Source organism: Carettochelys insculpta, chromosome 4 (assembly GCF_033958435.1).
Source record: "Carettochelys insculpta isolate YL-2023 chromosome 4, ASM3395843v1, whole genome shotgun sequence".
Lineage (NCBI taxonomy): Eukaryota > Metazoa > Chordata > Testudines > Carettochelyidae > Carettochelys > Carettochelys insculpta.
In genome coordinates, this window is record NC_134140.1 from 9,928,633 (window position 1) to 9,946,944 (window position 18,312).

Genomic DNA, 18,312 nt, shown 5'->3' on the forward strand with positions numbered 1-18,312 from the left:
GGTACCCCTCACTGATGGAGCTCTTGATAAATCCAGACCTCATCATGCAGGACCAAGGTCACCCCTGCCACCTGGAGCTTCACTCCCTTTACTTCATGGTGTAGTGGCTTCGTGTTGAACCCTGTTGAGCAGACGTGCTAGGAGCAAGTGCAGCAGATTCTCTTCAGCAGCTGTAAGCCATCTACACAGTACTCATAATTGTCCAAGTGGACGCATTTCTCCTTCTGGTGTCATCAACACAACTTCATACCTGTGTCTACCTCTGTCACGCAGGTACTGGACTACCTTGTTTCTCTGAAGGAGCAAGTTCTTTCCTCCTCTTTTCTCAAGATCCACCTGGTAACAATCTTTGCTTTCCGTCCAGGGGTGGGTGGGCACTTCCTCAAGTGTATGGACCACACCCACTTGCCAGCCTGTTCCCCCTTCGGACCTTATCCTGCTGCTCTGGGTACTTACGACTCTCCCTCTCCCTTTGAACCTTGGAACATATGTTCCCTCCTCTACCTCTCCTGGAAAGTGGACTTCCTGGTGACCATCACCTCTGCCAAAAGGGTGTCTAAGTTCTGCACCCTCATGTGGAGTGCATCTCTTCCTGGATCACATCCTGCATATGAACATGTAACAACCTTGCTAAGATTACCTCGCCGCCTGTTACGGCATACGCTATACAAGCTTAAGCCTCTCCTTCTGCCTTCTCGGCTCATATTCCTCTCCAGGAAATCTGTTGAGTTGTGACGTGGTCCTGCATACTCCCTTTTACATCACACTATACTATTGTTCAGCAGTCTAGGTGAGATGCAGCCTTCAGGGCTGCTGTGCTTGTCAGCTGTGTGTTGACACCAGCAACTCCTCTTTGGTTTGGCTTGTGAATCACCTAACTTGAATAGATATAAGCAAGCACTCGAAGAAGGAAAAAAATGGTTATTTGCCATTGTAACTGTTGCTCTTCAAGATGCATTGCTCATATCTATTCGAAACCCACTCTTCTTCCGCACTGTCAGAGTGGCCAGCAAAAAGGAACTGGGGGGTCGTTGGCTTGGCAGGTCATATATAAGGCTACACACTCTTGCCACTCCAGGGGGGCTCTGCAGCCAACTTGATGGGAAGCAGTGAGGGTAAAACTTTCCAATAGCTGTGCTCACAGCACTTGCGCACCTAACTTGAATAGACATGAAAAACACATCTGGAAGAATAACAGTTACAGCAGTGAGTAACTGTTTCTTTTTATTTTCAAGTGCCACTCAACAAAGAGTGCAAAACCTGCACTTTTCTATTCTCTTTTGATGAATGAACATTTTTTTTTAATTTCCCTTCAGTGACCTGTAACTAATTGTCACCAGGTATCATTAAGGGTAAGATTAGTTACATTCTGTCTCTGTTTGAATGAATAAATTAATGACACCTCTGTGGACAATATGCGCAACCACAGGTACAATTGTTTAAAAAAATGCTGAGCAGGGATTTAAATCCTCGTGCTTTGAGGCTTAAAACAACCTGTAGGTTAGTGGGCTAAGAAGACTTCCTGGATGGGCAACTTATTTCATGAACATCCTCTTAAGATTTCTTGAGCATTTCTCTTAAGCATCTGTTGCTGGGTCTGGCCTTTGAGGTGCATCTGGCCTGGCCCACATAATAGTTATATCCTGTTGCCAGAGTATTGGTGCAGCCAATAACCATGGGCTTTTTAAATAGCCACAGAAACCTGAGGTGCCAGCCAGGCAGCATGGTAGCACCAGGGAGCGGGTGCCATGAATACTTCAAATAGCTGCGGGAACCCCAGCCAGCGGGGTAGCAGTAGGGGACAGGAGCCCTTTATATAGCACTGATTTAAAAGGCAATGGGCTCTGCTCCCAGTCCCTGCTGCTACCGTTCTGCCTGGGGTTTCTGCAGCTATTTAAAGAGTAAAACTTTTTTTTTAAAGAAAAACAAACTACTTCTAAATATTAATTTATTAATTCTTTTACCTGTGACATTTAGAGCCCAGCATTGCTATGTGATGCCTTGTCTGCTTCCTGGCTGGGAATGGATTTAAGGCTATAGTACTTCCCCCTTGAAAACCCCAAGCCATTGCACTGTGACAAAACAGGAGATGAGATGAGCAGCCCCGTGGGCAGAGGGAATAAGAAGCTAGATCCTGCAGTGTGACATATCACCCCTTAGAGTAATAGTCAACAGTTTGTCTCCAGAGATATATTTTTAAGAGAAACTTCCAATCTTTCTGTGAACACAGGTGTCTGTCTTTTTGCTCCTTACCTGACAGCTCTTGGGTTCACTTTATAATATAACTTTAAAGCCACCGCTATCCTGGCAGCAGGATATAACTCTTATGAGGGCCAGATGCAGCCCACAGGCTGTATCCTGCTCACTTCTGAAATAGATGATGATGTAAGAAATGTGCAGCCCCTGGCTACCTTATCAAAATTAGCGGAGTGGCCTCCCAGCAAAAAATTATTGTCCCCCCAGGACTCCTTGCAACTTCTCTCCATTGTAGACTCAAAAAAAAAAGTTCATCATTCTTCCATATTCTTCTCTGGAAGCTCTGGGCTCCCTTCTCTCTCTGCCTACCCTCTGCAGCAGAGGAAAGCTTTTGAGTGAGGGAACTGAGCTGCCCAGGTGTTCGTACTTTTGAGGAAGATGAGAAAAATATAGCCATCTGAAATGCTCCCAGGCATCCTAAAAGAGAACCATCACCAGCTGCTCCTCTTCGCTACATCCCACAGGGGACATCTGCTTACTCCCTTAGGGGAGAGGAGAAAGAATGAGCAACATAAATTTAAATGTATCTAACCAAAGTTAAACAGCTAGATCTGTCTGCCCTGGAATGCATAGCATTTGAGCGATCTGAGCCAGAACTTAGTCCAGAGTGTCTCTATTTGTGTTTAGAAAAATGATCTATGTTAGTTTGGGGAAGTTTGTTTTGCTTTTGTTTGTTTGTTTTGGTTGTTGTTTCTTCATAGAAGGGATGATAAAGGTAGCCACTGAGAAATCAGTAGACACCTCAATCATTCAGTGCAAATAAAACCTGTTACCAGCATGCCAGTGTGTTGCAGCTGTTTTGTACAGCAAGTCTCTGCTGCCTTGTATATGTTATAAAATAGCACCACCTGGTGGTACTTTGAATTATTTCTCTCTCTGCTATACTATCAAAACAAGAAGCAGTCAAGTAGCACTTTACAGACTAGCAAAATAATTTGTTAGGTGAGCTTTCGTGGGACAGACCCCACTTCTTCAGACCATAGCCATACCAGAACAGACTCAATATTTAAGGCACAGAGAACCAAAAACAGTAATATACTAAAAACAATATACTAGTAAAACCCTATACAAGTATTTCCATTCACTAATAAGTTACTTTTAGAGAAAAATATAGCAATATTCAGTGCTTCATTAGCATGCGGGCAGCCACGCCGCTTCGAAATTGACACGGCTCGCCGCTGCGCAGCTTGTCCCGACGGGGCTCCTTTTCGAAAGGACCCTGCCTACTTCGAAGTCCCCTTATTCCCATGAGCAGATGGAAATAAGGGGACTTCAAAGTAGGCAGGGTCCTTTCAAAAAGGAGCCCTGTTGGGATGAGCTGCAGGGCAGCGAGCCGCGTCAATTTCGAAGCGCCACGGCCGCCCGCATGCTAATGAAGCGCTGAATATGCATTTCAGCGCTTCATTAGTAAACTTTGAAATGGCCATTTGCATGGCCATTTCAAAGTTTGGGCTAGTGTAGACATGGCCTCTGTGGATACTTTTCTTCTATTTTACCACTTCCTTAACTTTCCATTTGCTGTGAGGGTTTGTTCTGTTCTGCTTGTTTCTCTGCTCCTTCTTCGCATTTGCCCATTCCATTGAATGACTGTATTGTCCTATGCTGTTGCAGTGGTCACAGACTTTCCAGGCAGCAGTAAAGTGAAACTGTCATGCTTCTTGTCAGTTTCACAGATGTTGTTTAGACCTTTGACAAAAGGCTGGTAAGGTTGCACTTTATTTGAAGATGGCTAAATTGATGAGCAAGGTGAGATGCTTACTTCTTCAACAGCTAATGATGTTCTTCTTATACTTCAGGGAATCTTATACTATTCCCCAGCATGTGACAAATAAGTAGCACAGCTAGTAGTGAGGTTTGCAACATTGGGTTTTAAATGTTAAAAGCAAAGTCATGAGTCAGGAGTAATATTTTGTGACTGGCTTATTTCTGAAAAGAGAAGTTAAAGATCCCTCTACTTGTGCCTTTGATAAATGCCTCAGAAAGATGTGTTAAAGTTTGTATTAAATTTTTGTTTCTGTTCCTATGTAAATCTTTTCCCCTTGAACAGAAAAGTATTCCACTGTGTTTATTATTCAAACAAATTTATTTTTTCATTAGACGTAAATTGATTGAATTCCACTTACTTTTCATTTTAACGTACTGTGGGCTTATTAAAATATATTTGTGCAGTGTCTCTATATCCTCACAAATTTTATACCAGATGCAAATTACTTATACTTTTTAAAAGGTTTCTTTAGAAGAAAAAAACACAGACATGAGAAATTGTAATATAAGCAGTTATGAGTCAGTATTTACTATGGAACGCAGCAAGCTATTTTTCTTTTAGCCAAATAAAATAAAATAAAATAAAATAAAATAAAAGCAAACTAGCTCCCATGATTTTCATTTTCTTTTTATTTCTTTTCTTTCTTTTTTTTTAATTTTTAGCTGGGTTGGTTCTCTGTGTATGCAGATATTCCATACCACATGTTTTATCATTATTTTTCATAAGTTAAGTACATTTGTTTTTTTCTGTCATGTTAAAATGGCGTTTGTCAGGACTTCCATATTCAGTAAATAAGTCTTCATGTCAACGTACTTATTTTTTAAAATTTTATTTCATCTCTCAAAACATTAATGTGCACGTAGTATACCAGAAAAGATAAATTTTGCACTAATGTGTCTTCAACAGAAAGGAAACCTGAAACAATTATTCATAACCTGAATTACGGTTTTAGACTTTAATTTATGAATTTCATGTTTGTTGATTAATTATAAATGTAGCTGAAATGGAACATTTTACATTAGTCATTCACTAATTGGCTGTCAGCAAATGACGAAAAGTTTTAAATGTCCTTTTAACATTTTTGAAGGGTATGTTTCCATGAAATCCTTTGTCAGATCATCAATTTTATTTCTAAAAGAAATTTTTTTTAAAGTTAGTAGTTATAGATCATCAAATCACTAGTATAAGAACATTTTGTTTGTATTTAATGTGTAATGAGCCTGTGCCCAGATCTAAAGTTTCTACTGAAAATAGCAGGAATTGCTTTCTGGATTAGAATAACATCTTTTTTTTTTTTTTTGTGGCCGGGGGGGGTGGGGGAACCTTGGTTTTTAAAACTATCAAGGAGTGAAAGGGCCTCCTTTTTTCAGGATGCCTATATAGAAAAAAGTTTACAATACAAAATAAGTAACCAAAACCTATATCTGTAACAGTCCCTCAGGAAGCGTGGAGTGTTATGACAATTTGAACAAAATAGTTGTCTCTTAACATTGTGAATCTCCATTAGAGACTGTCCTCTTTATTTGTGCTGTTGAGAGGTGGGTGCATCGTGAATTCTTCCTTTTAGCTTCTGCTAGTTCTCTGAATCCTTACCTTGCTGACTGTAAATCTGTAAATCAGATGTATGGAATGGAAGCTGACCTTTTTTGGCAGTATTCTATCACACAGTTGCCAATCTTAGTGCACAAGTCAATTACAGGGTCCAGGCCAGTGGGAATCTCCACCCACACCAGCTCACTCATGTAGGGTGAGCTGGAAGTGACAGAGCCACGCACCCTCATCTGCTGCCAGGTGTGAATATTGCACACCATGATTAGCAACTGGCTGGCAATGCCTAGATTACAGCCTCTGCCATATGTACATGTCTCAGGACATCAACATTCGCTTCCGTAGCATGAACAAAGTTCTCAGGCTGTGTCAGGAGAAGGCTAAATTTCAAGAGGCCCAGGCTAAGGCCTTCTCGGTCAACAAGCTGAGGATAAGTCTCTTGGGACTGATCAGTGATAAGTGACTGGAGGTTCAGCAGAAACTCACAGATTTTACTACAGTCAGGCTACGTCTACACTAGCCCAAATCTTCAAAATGACCATGCAAATGGCCATTTCAAAGAATACTAATGAGGCACTGAAATACACCTCTTGCTGCCACGCGGCTCATCCAGACGGGGCTTATATTCAAAAGGGCCCTGGGAACTTCGAAATCCCTTTACTTGGATTTTGAAGTTCCCAGGGTCCTTTCAAAAAGGAGCCCGGTCTGGACAAATCGTGTGGCAGCGAGACGCAGCAATTTCGAAGAGCCGTGGCCGCCGGCATGCTAATGAGGCTCTGAATATGTATGTCAGCACCTCATTAGTAATCTTCGAAATGGCAATTTGCATGGCTATTTTGAAGATTTGGGCTAGTGTAGACATGGCCTCACAAATAAACTCATCTGGTGGTGGGTTTTTTTGGTTCTCAAGGGGCTGGCGTCAGAGCTGTGCATGACACGGCCTATTCCTGCAGTATGTCCCTCTGTGCCTCCAAACTGCATTTTACAAAGTGCCTACTGTGTCTGAGTATGGAGATGCTGCCTGAGTGTGATTCTTATAACTGAACCTGCCCCTTCTTCCTTTTGTTTGTGAGCTGCTGAAACTGTCATGGACCAGGCTGGGGCAGTGATGCCTAGTGTTCAGAGCTGTGGCAGTCATGAGCCAGCAGACAGAACCAAAGTCAGAACTGGGGTCATAAATTAGACCTAGGAGAAGTGCAGGAACAAGGCTGGCATGAGTGAGTACAGCTGCAGTCATAGATGTTGGGCAGCTGCTGGCTTAGTGCTGCTGATGGTTTAGGAACAGGTCTGGTGATGTCTCTCAGCCAGCCAGGTGTTTTTGTTAATCAAGGGTTTTCATCTGGAGGGCAGCTGTGTGGTTTGGGGTTCAGATTCCTGCTCCATTTCTTGATAGGGACTATGCATTTTTTCCACTTGTGGGATGTGCTGTGGACAGCTCTTTCCCCCACGTGCAGGAAGCCCTGGAAGAGGGAGAAACTTCAGGTACACAAACATTGTTTTGTTACATTTCTTTGCTTGCTTGTATCACTGATAGGTTGGGCATATGGGGTTATCAGTGGTGAAGGAAGCTTAGGGTTACCAGATCTTCTGACTCTATAGGGAGAATCTTGATATTTGGTGCTGTGTTTTGTATACGTACTTTTTACCCCCCACAAGTCTAGTCCTGATTTGTCACCCTAAGCCAGGCTGTCTGTAACACCTGATGGTAATATCGATTGGCACAATTAGTTCTGAGTGTGAAAAAGGAGCTAACAACATTGGTGGTTTTTACTTTTTGTGTGTATTGCTTGATTACTAGCATTTTGCCTGTCTCATTTCCCTTGATTGTAAATTCTTCCTGTGGGGAATACGTCTTACTTTGTATGCTGCCATCTTGATTCTTACTATGCCCGCCATTAAATGTTATGGGAATGCTTCACAATCTTTAATTTATTAATCCTCACAGCACCTCTTTACAGATAGGAATCTGAGGCACAGGGAAACTAAGGCTATGTCTACACTACAGAGGTCTTGTGAAAGAAGCCCTTCTGGAAGATCTCTTTCTAAAGAGTGCATCCACACACACACAAAAGCAGATTAAAAGAGTGATCTGCTCTTTCGAAAGAGAGCGTCCACATAGTCCCTGTTCTTTTGAAAGACTGAGCCAGATATCGAAAAATCAGGCTCCATGAGGACTGCTGTTTTTGAAAAAAGGGCCTATGGAGTGTCTACACACATTTGCTTTCAAAAGAAGCTTTTGAAAGGGGGCACTCTTCCTGAAATAGGAAAGGAAGAGTGATTTCAAAAGGAGTGCCACATTCTTTCGATTTACGTTCAACAGAGCACTATTTGTGCATGCCACTTAGGCTGCATCTACACTAGCAAGTTTTTTCAAAAGATTTTGGAAAGAAGGGGCTCTTTCAAAAGATCCTGCGGAGTGTCTACACACAGAGTCATGTGAGACTTTGGTGGCAGAACAGGATAGCAAACCATTATCCCCTGAGTGTGAGGCTGGCATCCCAACCACTGAACCATTTTTGCTATTATAGATTATGCTGTAATTACTATGTGTTGTTAATAATCATTGATGCTGAGCTTCTGGAAATTCAATGCTAATTGGAAATACCAGTGACACTGAAACCCAGAAAGTCTATGGGGCTTTATATGGCCATTCAATAAGAGGGCAAATAAAATGAAGCCAAAGAGGACTGTGCCTGTAAAAGTCTTCAGAAAATAGGAAACATTTCCCACTGATATGCCACAGAAGCTAGCTAGCTTGGCTAGCAGCCAAGAGGTGGTACACGGCTGCAAAAGAGTCCCTGCATGGGAGCTGAGTGTGCCAGGCATAACCTGGACCTCCCTGGATCCTCTGCCCCTACATGCCTCCTGCTTGTAGCATTGTCCACTGGGGCAGGTGCTGCCTTTTCACCTGTGGGCATGCCCATGAGCCAAGATCTGCACTCCTCGGTGGTGTGTTGGGGTTGGGCCATCACCTGTGTGGCTGGCCTGCTTCTATAGGAACCCTTTTCCAAGCCTTCTGGCATGCCTAAGGTGGGCATTCTCAGTGTCCTGCAGGTGATGGGTGCCTGCTGCACTCTACACAACAGTGTAGAGAGCAACGGGGAGGCCCTCCTTCAGGGGTGGGCGGCTGAGTCCGGCATGGGCTACCCCCATCCGGCTGCTGCCCCTAGCCACCAGGCCCACCATGAGGGTCTCCGCGTCTGGGAGGCCCTGTGTGAGTGGTTCACAGGGGGACACCAGTGAACACTGCCACAGCCACCCTGAGCAGGTCCACCGCACACCCCCCCACCCCGTGAACCCCACGTCGCCACCCCCTGCATGCTGCCCCCCACCTCCAGCACACTGCCCTCCCCCACACCAAGCACACAATATGCAGGGTTGTAGGAAAAATAAATGATTCTATTGTGCACTACAGAAATGTGTATTTTTGCTCCCCCCATGCCTGACATAACCAGAAACAATTTACAGGTGGAGGTGGGCTAACTGTTTATGGGAGGGGCTAAGTATTTACAGGGTAAGGGGTACCTGGATGGCCAGCCTGGTGGGCCATCACTCAGGGGCAGGGGTGGAAGGCTGCGACCCATGCTGGCCTTGGGGACCCCCTCTATCCAGGGTCCCCAGCGGGGCTGGGAGGGGGTGAGGAGGACAGGGAGGTAGGGCTAGAGATCAGCCTCGGCCCAGTGGTCTGGCCTAGCAGGGCCCTTTCTCAGGGGGCTGGTGGGTGGAGCTGCGGTGGGAGGGGCAGCAGGAGGGATGGCGGGGGAGTAGCAGGAGGGGCGGCGGGGTGATAGGAGGGGGCATCCAGACCAGCAGCTCCTGGTAGGTGACTGCCACATCCTGGAATGTTCCCAAGAACTCCGCTCAGGCCACTGGTGCCAGCCTCCCCCTCCTCAATTTGGAGGTGCCACTCTGCCAACTCCACTTACCACCAGACGGAGGCGGCGAGGTAGTGATCTTCTGCAGGCCACCATTATCCCCTCTGGGAGCGGGGACATCCTGGGTCTGGGTGTGGCTCCAGCCAGTCACTGTCCCTGGCCTCTGGGGGGGCTGTCTGGAACAACTGATGGGGCGAGGTTCTCCCAGCCCTCGGATGGTGCTGTGGAAACAGGAGGGAAGAAAGGAACAGTCCATGAGTACCGACATATGCCCCTGGTCCCTCCCTTGTCCAAGGGCAGGGTGGCCCTGTGGGCAGCCCCCTTGTGCATGTATTCATGAGTTTTAGTTTGTATGTTTCTAATTACAAATCCACTTTAATAAAAAAATGTGGAAAATATTCTGAGGAAAAAAATAAACAAACTGACTTATTTTAACAATTGTTTCCCATCATTTTTTAAAACTTTAACCATCCTAGTTTATTCATGGAGTTTTCTCTAGTGGAACAGCCCTATGAGCTAAGTATTTTAGTAAAAGTAACCTCATTTTTTTCAAAAACAACAAGAAGTCCTGTGGCACCTTATATACTAACAGATATTTGGAGCATAAGCTTTTGTGGTTATTTCAAGTGTTAAAGTGAAAAGTATATCTAAGGAATTAAAGCCCTATAAATATGGGTAGTTTCTGTCAAGGAGATCAGTTATGATTTAGTTGCCAGTAAAACTGGAATACCTTCTGTGACATATATGCTAGAAGATATATATGAAACCCAAAAGCACATTCAACAGAATATGTTAATTTCTACTACATCAGCAGTTGGTGGAGGTGGAACAATGTGACATTTGGTTGAAAGTGTTCCACAATATATTTCCTCTTTATTAAACAGCTAGCAGATTTATCTGGCATTGCTTGGATCCTTAACTCTTTCCCCCACCTCCCAAATAAATGTACCTGCTATATCGAAAAGATTTTGTTTTTCAAAAATACAATATTTTATGAAGTTTTTCTTTTTTAATGAGAATTCTATCAAGTGTATTTTTCATCATCCCTATAAACTCTTTTCATTCTCTACATTTTAATAAAAACGGCTGTAGTCTATTCGGTTTCCAAATATCACTATCTTCTAGTTTTCAGACCTGAAGCATCAATTTAGCTGTGCCAAAACAGACCACTACTTCAACTTTTTGAGTTTCACCTCTTTTCTGTAAGGTTGATTGAGAAGCAATCCTATTTCAGGTTCTTTGTATTTTTCTGGCCCTAATTGGTTCAGTCTCTTTCAACATTTGCTCAGTTATGGCAATCTTGACTGTACTTGATGTGTCAATTCTGTTGGTTTCCTGTTTAGTTTATAAGAAGCAATTCTGTTCCAGGCACATCCCATCTTCCTGGCACAAGCCAACACTTATGCTGCTTTCAGTTACAGTAGCTGTGTACTGAATGTGATGATCCTAACTCTTACCATTAGGAGGAGTTCTTGAACAAACAAACAGGCAAACTCTAAAATTCAGTACAAGCTTTATAATCTGGCATAATAAATTGTGCTGCTTGTTTGAGCTGGGGCCAGCTGCAGCCCCACTCCACTCCCCAGCCCCAATTTCATTCCCCTACTCCTTTCCCTCTGCTTTCCCCCATACAGCGTGCAGCCAGTGTTATGACAGCTCATCCCACAGCAGCTGGTCAGCCATCCTGACCAGGCATGGTGGTTAACTGAATGTGCTGGTAGTCTGAGTGCTGGACAACCAGGCTTTTATTGTATACAATAGTTCAATCTTAGTTAGAGTCCTGCATATTTCCGTGTTTATTTCTCTGCTACAGGTTGAACCTCTTTGGTCTAGCACCCTTGGGACCTGCACGATCCTGGACCGGGGATTCTACTGGACCAAGGGAGGTCAATGCTGCCCTGCTGGCATTCCAGCCCCTGTTCCTGGGCTCCCCTCCCATTACCTGAAGCTTCCCAACCCCCTCAGCCTAACCAGGTGTGGCTCAGTCACAGCTGCCATTTTGTGGCCCCAGTAATGACTTCCTGGTGGCTGGATCCTGGCCCCAGCCACCCACTCCCCAGCCCCGGCATGGCTTCTCCAGACTGCAGTTTTCTGCCCAGCCTCAGACATGAGCTGCTGCTCACCAGCCTGGGCTGCTGGCTCTCTTGCTGCTGCTGCTGAGTCTGGGCTCCATGGCCACTACTCCTCCCGCCTCTTGCCATTAGCCTTGCTGTGGCAGACATATCCTGGGCTCCAGCTATTAGTCTAGCCAGCTCCTCCCCCTCTGATCTCCAGGACACTCTCGTCCTGGAAGATCAGTGTTCCTGTCATGCAACAGATGCTGCTGGATGACAGAATTCTGGATTTTGGCATTTCCGCCTGTATTCACATAATTTTCCTTCCCCACAGCCTAAGTAATCTTCTCACTTGTCCGTATGGGTATCACCATACATTTAAAAAAAAAAAAACTTAGATATAGGATAAGAAATCTGGACACCTTTGAATTTAATGACAAGCCTCCTGTTGATTTCATTGAGGCCAGGATTCCATTTCTGAATGTGTAGCATGCTCATTCAGATAATGTAAAACCAGCCAGAATACAATTTATTATAACTTCACTCTTAGAAGAGGCTGTTGATAACTAGGAGTGAATTTTGTGTTTGTTCTTATATATTATCACGATTTTAGAATACCTATTGATTCTCCTAATTTGGAGTCATTTGATTTATTAATGCTGTGTTGATTTGTGCTCTCCCAGGCGGTAGACCGTGCAAACTTATGCTTCACAGTGTTACAAAAATTAAAATATTTCATTAGAATTTATCATGATTTGGCATTTGAACGGTCTGTTTAAAATAATGACAGAAATGGTCTGCAGGTCAATAACTGGAGAAATTCTCTCCCTCCCACATTGTAAGCTTTGTCTATATTTACTTCATGACTCATTTTCTTTAGAGGTTCAGATGGTAACTGCAGAGAAATGGTAACACAACAGCTTTGCAGTCATTTTAAGTATGAAACCTGCTTGCATGATTCTAGCCAAATTTCAGAGAGCAGCAGGTGGTATAGGTAAAGTGCCTCTAGGCAAGAATACAGATTGAGTCGTCTTTTGCATCTGCCACCTTGAAGTATAAAGCAACAAAAATAAGTCAGAAAATACCGCAGCGATGATCCCAACTCATTTATCGTTATCACACACAATATGCTTAAGAAAACAAAAAAGCAGTCAAGTAGCACTTTAAAGACTAGCAAAATAATTTATTAGGTGAGCTATTGTGGGACAGACCCACTTCTTCAGACCATAGCCATACCAGAACAGACTCAATATTTAAGGCACAGATTACCAAAAATAGTAATCGAGGTGGACAAATCAGAAAAAAAAATATCAAGGTGAGCAAATCAGAGAGTAGAGGGGTGGGTGGGGGGGATCAAGAATTAGATTAAGCCAAGTATGCAAATGAGCCCCTATAATGACACAGAAAATTCCCATCCCAGTTAAGGTTAAGGTGCACTTGCAAAATTTGCCATGTGATAATTTGTTTAGCTCCTAAACTACACATCAGACTTGGGCAGCCCTGCAATAACATTAATTTGAGAAAAATATGTTAGCCTGGAAAGCAAATGAATTGTTCTTTTTAAAAACAAATATTTTTTCCATTTGAACTAAAATGTTTTATTTCCTTATATGTTATGTGACTGAGTAAATTATTCTGTGCATTACACGTAACAGATTGGGTTTAATCTGTATAAACTGTTTAGTTAAATAATTTGATTACAAAAATAATCTGTTTGTACTAAAAAAAAATCTGCCTAGCTAATCTAATCCAGTTTTAATTACTGACTCACTTGTTCAAATAGTGACCTCTGTCTTTAAGGCAACTTCCAAATTTTCATAAACCTTTGCAAAAGAAGGCGAAGTCCATGCATTTCTTCAGCTTTTGCACATGTGGAATAACAGCCAGGTAGAGTGGAAAAAGGACAGGAGGTGAAGAATGACCTGAAATGAAAACTTGGGTAAATAACCTAGGACCTTCTGTCATTGAATATGGGAAGACAGCAGCAGAGGTACTGCCAGGAAAAAAATAAATAAATAAATTGCTGCCAGAAAGTAACAAAAGACCTTTTGTGATGCTGGCCTCTGACATTTCCAGTTGGTACAGTATTTGTCATTCAGTACTTATGCTTTTTAACACAAAAGTAAGTATTAATATTGCTTTTTTCTTAAAAAACATAACTACTACGCATGTGATAAACCAGAATTTTTCCCATAACAGGAATTGAACGTCATTGAAACCATCCATTTAAACGAATTTAACTTAATTGAAATAATTCTGGTAAAATAATAAATTCATCCATTTCTATGGCCAGAAAAGACCACAATGATACTATAGTTGGACCTCCTACATAACACAAGCCATAACCCTTCCCCCAACAGTTTGTGCCTCAGGACTAAAACTTCTGTTTGAGCTATAAATTTGGAGTATATCCTTTCTTGATTTAAGGAATTTGAATGATAGAGAATCCATCACATCCCCAAGCAACTTGTTTCAATTATTATTGAGCCTTACTGGCAAATAAATAAATAAATAAATAATGCATCTTATTTAGCCTGGATTTGTCTACCTACATGTTCCAGCTGTTGGATCTCATTATGCTCCTTTTCTACTAGATTAAAAAAAATACTCAGAAACATAAATCTGTGGAATTGCTATCACTATGGCTATGTCTACACTAGCACCCCTCTTTTGAAAGGGGGATGCTAATGGGACACTTTGGGATATGCTAATGATGCACTGAAATGAATATGCAGTGCCTCATTAGCATAATGCAGCTAGGGCACTTCGAAAGTGCCACTTTCGATCTCACGCGGCTCATCTACACGGGGTCCTTTTTGAAAAGACCCTGTGTACTGCGAAGTCCCCTTATTCCTATAACCAAATAGGAATGAGGGGATTTCGAAGTGTGCAGGGTCCTTTCAAAAAGGACCCCATGTAGACAAGCCATGTGCAGTCGAAAGTGGTATTTTTGAAGTGCACCAGCTGCCATTATGCTAAGGAGGTGCTGCATGTTCATTGCAGCACCTCATTAGACTATCCCAAAGTGTCTCATTAGCATCCCCCTTTCAAAAGAGGGTGGCTAGTGTAGACATAGCCTTAGTGGCATAATTTGGCCATTAGTACATCTTTTATTAAAACGTCCTATCTTTTGGCTGAAGTGCTTATGGACAGCAATGGACCTCTGTTACACAACTGATCAGTAATAATCATATATGCTAAATGAGTCATTAGAAAATTTTCACTTTTTTGTTCCATATCATCCAGTTATATCACCTGTGTTTCAGATATGAAATCACCTCACCTTAGGCCCATCTGATACTGTAACTTTGGAAATACCTTATGGAAAGTTTAAGGCTCATGTTTAGGTCTTGTTGAACTTGGACATGTCTCTAGGTCCACGTATCCAGGTTAGGTCTATATGATGCTGATTTGTTCAGAATGTCTCTAAGATATAATCTTTTGTAGCCATTCTGGCAATCATCAATTTCTCAAAAATTGTTTTGGAATTGAAAAAAAATCCCTTTCTGTGAGTTCCATCAATGTTAATTTAACATCAATAACTGCTCTCCATCTGCCAGCAAAAGGTTTCTTAGCTCGTTCAATCAAAACAACAGTTTTAAAAAGACGAATCTATCTTTTTTTTCTGCTGATTAGATTCCCTATACCACTTTGGGATCTCAGAGATGGCTTTTAACCAACTCATAAAACAGCCCTTTGATCAATTACCTACATGGTCACTGCTACATCTGTCTGTGAAAATGGATTTCTTAGTAGCCATCACTTCTGCTCAAATGTTGGGGAGAGGAGTATCTAATGGCAGACCCTCTGTTTACTTTGTTCCTTAAGGAGAATGTGTCTCTGTGACTTCATTAGAAATTTTCACCTGTGTCCTATGAATTTGATATCAACCTTCCATTTTTTCCCCTTAATGTTACATCACTCTTTACATGACACTTCTTTTTATACACTAGATATTAGAAGTCTGTTAGATTTTTTCATGGCTTGTGCTAAACCATTTAGGAAGACCATAAGACTCTTTTTGTTTCTTTTTGCACACAGGTCTTAGGGAGAACCAGTCTGCACTCAGACTTTCTAAATGGGTCTTTGGATGTGTTATTTCCTGCTATGGCTTCACTGACATTACACCAGCCTAAGAGTAACTGCACACTCTGCTGGATCATAGGCTGTTCATATATCTACTCAGTGATGTTCCACTTGGTATTCACTGCTTTCCTTGCATTTTGTGTGTGTGCGCAGAATGGGATGTCAGCAATGATCCCTCTAATCTTTTCCATTCATGCATGGATTTATTTCCATGCATGTGCAGCATAATTTTTATGTGCACTGAGGCAGGTGCAAATGTGCAGCACCAGTAGAAACAACAACAACAACAACAAAAATACAGCTTATCTGTGGGTGCTCTGCTAATCAGCTGGGCTGCATTGAATCTCTCCTGAGTGTCTGCACAAGGACTCAACTTCCAGGGATCACCGAGTATGAGATCTTGGTGCTTTTCTTTCCTTTTGCTCCCTCCCCGCCCAGTCACTAGATAGCTCATCACCATTAGCACATCACCATTCTGATCTTTACACTGCTGGATGCTTTTTGAAGCAGTATTAATGTCCTGTTAGCTTTTGTTTTACGAATATCCTGGAAGAGGGTTCAAAGCTAATATTATTTTTATTTTTGCTCTTAGGTTAGGACTAAAATTTGACATAGTAACTCATAGGACAGTTGCATTTTTACAGTGTTTTAAAGACATTAGCTGTGTCTACACTTAGGAAAAATTTCAAAATGGCCATTAACATAGCCATTTCGAATTTTTTTTCTAAGTGTAGACATAGCCATTAACTTTAATGGAAGAGAAATGCTAAATTTTCATTTAAGACAAAGACAAAAATTAAAAAGCCTTTGATTTATTTGAGATTTCTTACCTAAATTATCATAGTCCCTCAGCCAAACTTGGGCAAGAGGGGAACAATATGAAAAAATAATCTGCTCTTAAACAATATTGTGAGAAGTCTGCTTCAAAACCTGGGAAATCAAAATAATAGTTATTTCCCTTATCCATGACACCGGATTGAATTCAATCAATATTTAGCTCAGTCATCAAAGAGACCATAGGGAGCCAAAAGACAGGCTTGCTAGGAGGAAACAAACAACGTGACGAAGAGAGTTGAAGGTTTTGCAGGTGAGAAGGGTAAGAGAACTTGGAAATAAGGGAAGCAGGGAAACTGTCCATTTTCCATTGATGCCCCTCACATTCACTGATTCATTCATACTCTTCTGTACTCATGTTCCCAGTCACCTCCCCAGTGATAGGAGGATGTGAGTAGGAAGGATGGGCAGTGGTTAAGGCAGTAGTCTAGGACCTGAGTCAGGAAAGACTAGTGTTGTAGTAGTGATGGATCTGCTCAGAAGTAGCATGCTAGGACTGTGTTTTGGCAAACTCAGAGATGTGTCAGAAGAAGCTGTCTCAAGGGTGGGGTGGAAGCATGGTTGAAGAAAAGTCTGTGGGGGAAAGTAGGAGAAAAGGAATGGAAAGCAGAGTTATGGGGAGACGGCCTACTTCAGGGTGACAAATGGGGTACTTCAACATTTAAATCTGCATGATTAGCTATAATAACCATGCTGCCTAATTACTGTAAATCTGTGATGTTTCCCCTGAAAAAGTGTGGCTAATGCTGAGATGAAGTGGTAAAAATCTGTATGTAGCCTACTAATACCAAATGTGAAAGTCAGGACATAAGTATTTCAGATAGTGAACACCTCATTTTCTCTCCAATCCACCAGTTTCCCTTCTTAAACTCACTTCTTCTATCTACATCCTACTTAGTCTCCAAACCTCATCCTGAGAAATCAGCATGAAACCTTCAATTTGACTATTGCAATAACACACCAGTGATCTACTCCGTGGGAAATTTATTTCTATAATTTCAATGTATATGTGATTGTCAAATTTAGAAAACAAAATCACTAACTACATAGAATATGGAAAATGCACTTCACAAGTGCTATTTATCCTCGGATACCATTCCAGACCAGTGGGTCAAACAAACTTCAGAGCTGTTACAACCCAACCAACCAATCAGCCCAACTTCTAATGCAAGGTTACATTAGTACATGGTTTGCGTATTAAAGTGAGGAAGAAATGTTTTCAGAAAAGATTGTGGTCTTATACACAAATCATTAAACAATAGTTCTGAAAATTATGAAAATACATTTAGTCCTTTTTAATGAAAACAGTGTAAATGATTGAAGTTATGAAAATGTGGACAGGACCCATTCATTGAATGCAGCACTGAATGTTAGATTATATGAATAGTACAGAGCCAGTTATTTTGTGATACTAACAGAGATTCAACTATTCAGTGAATATGACACATTTAGGACAACAGGAGCACGTTTCTTACACCTTGGGTGCATCTACACTAGGAACTAACTTTGAAGTTAACTTTGAAGTTAGGCACTACTTCGAAGTAGCTAGCAGAGAGTCTACACATATTTTCCCTTACTTGAAAGTAGGGAGCTCAACTTCGGAGTCCTTACTCCATTCCTGGGAATGGAGTAGTGCCCTACTTCAAAGTTTAACTTCGAAGGAGTGTGTGTGTAGACGCTCAACTTCGAAGTTGCTTACTTCAAAGTAAGCAACTTCAGAGTTATTTTTGTAGTGTAGACACAGCTTTCGTGTTCTAGTTCTGAGCTGTAAAAAGCCTCAAAAAGTATAATAGTAATCAATTTACATTGTTTAAGGGTCACCTCCTTTTTTGCTCTAGGCTGTTGACATATTTGAATACCCATCTGTTGAGATGTTTATTGCCAAGAATATCAT

At 42.0% G+C, this 18,312-nt stretch overlaps 1 protein-coding gene across 5 annotated transcripts in view; it reads left to right on the forward strand.

Annotated features, from left to right (window-relative positions):
• Positions 1-18,312, forward strand: part of CTNNA2 (catenin alpha 2) — an 814,165-nt gene that overhangs the window by 241,658 nt on the left and 554,195 nt on the right. The window lies entirely within an intron of this gene.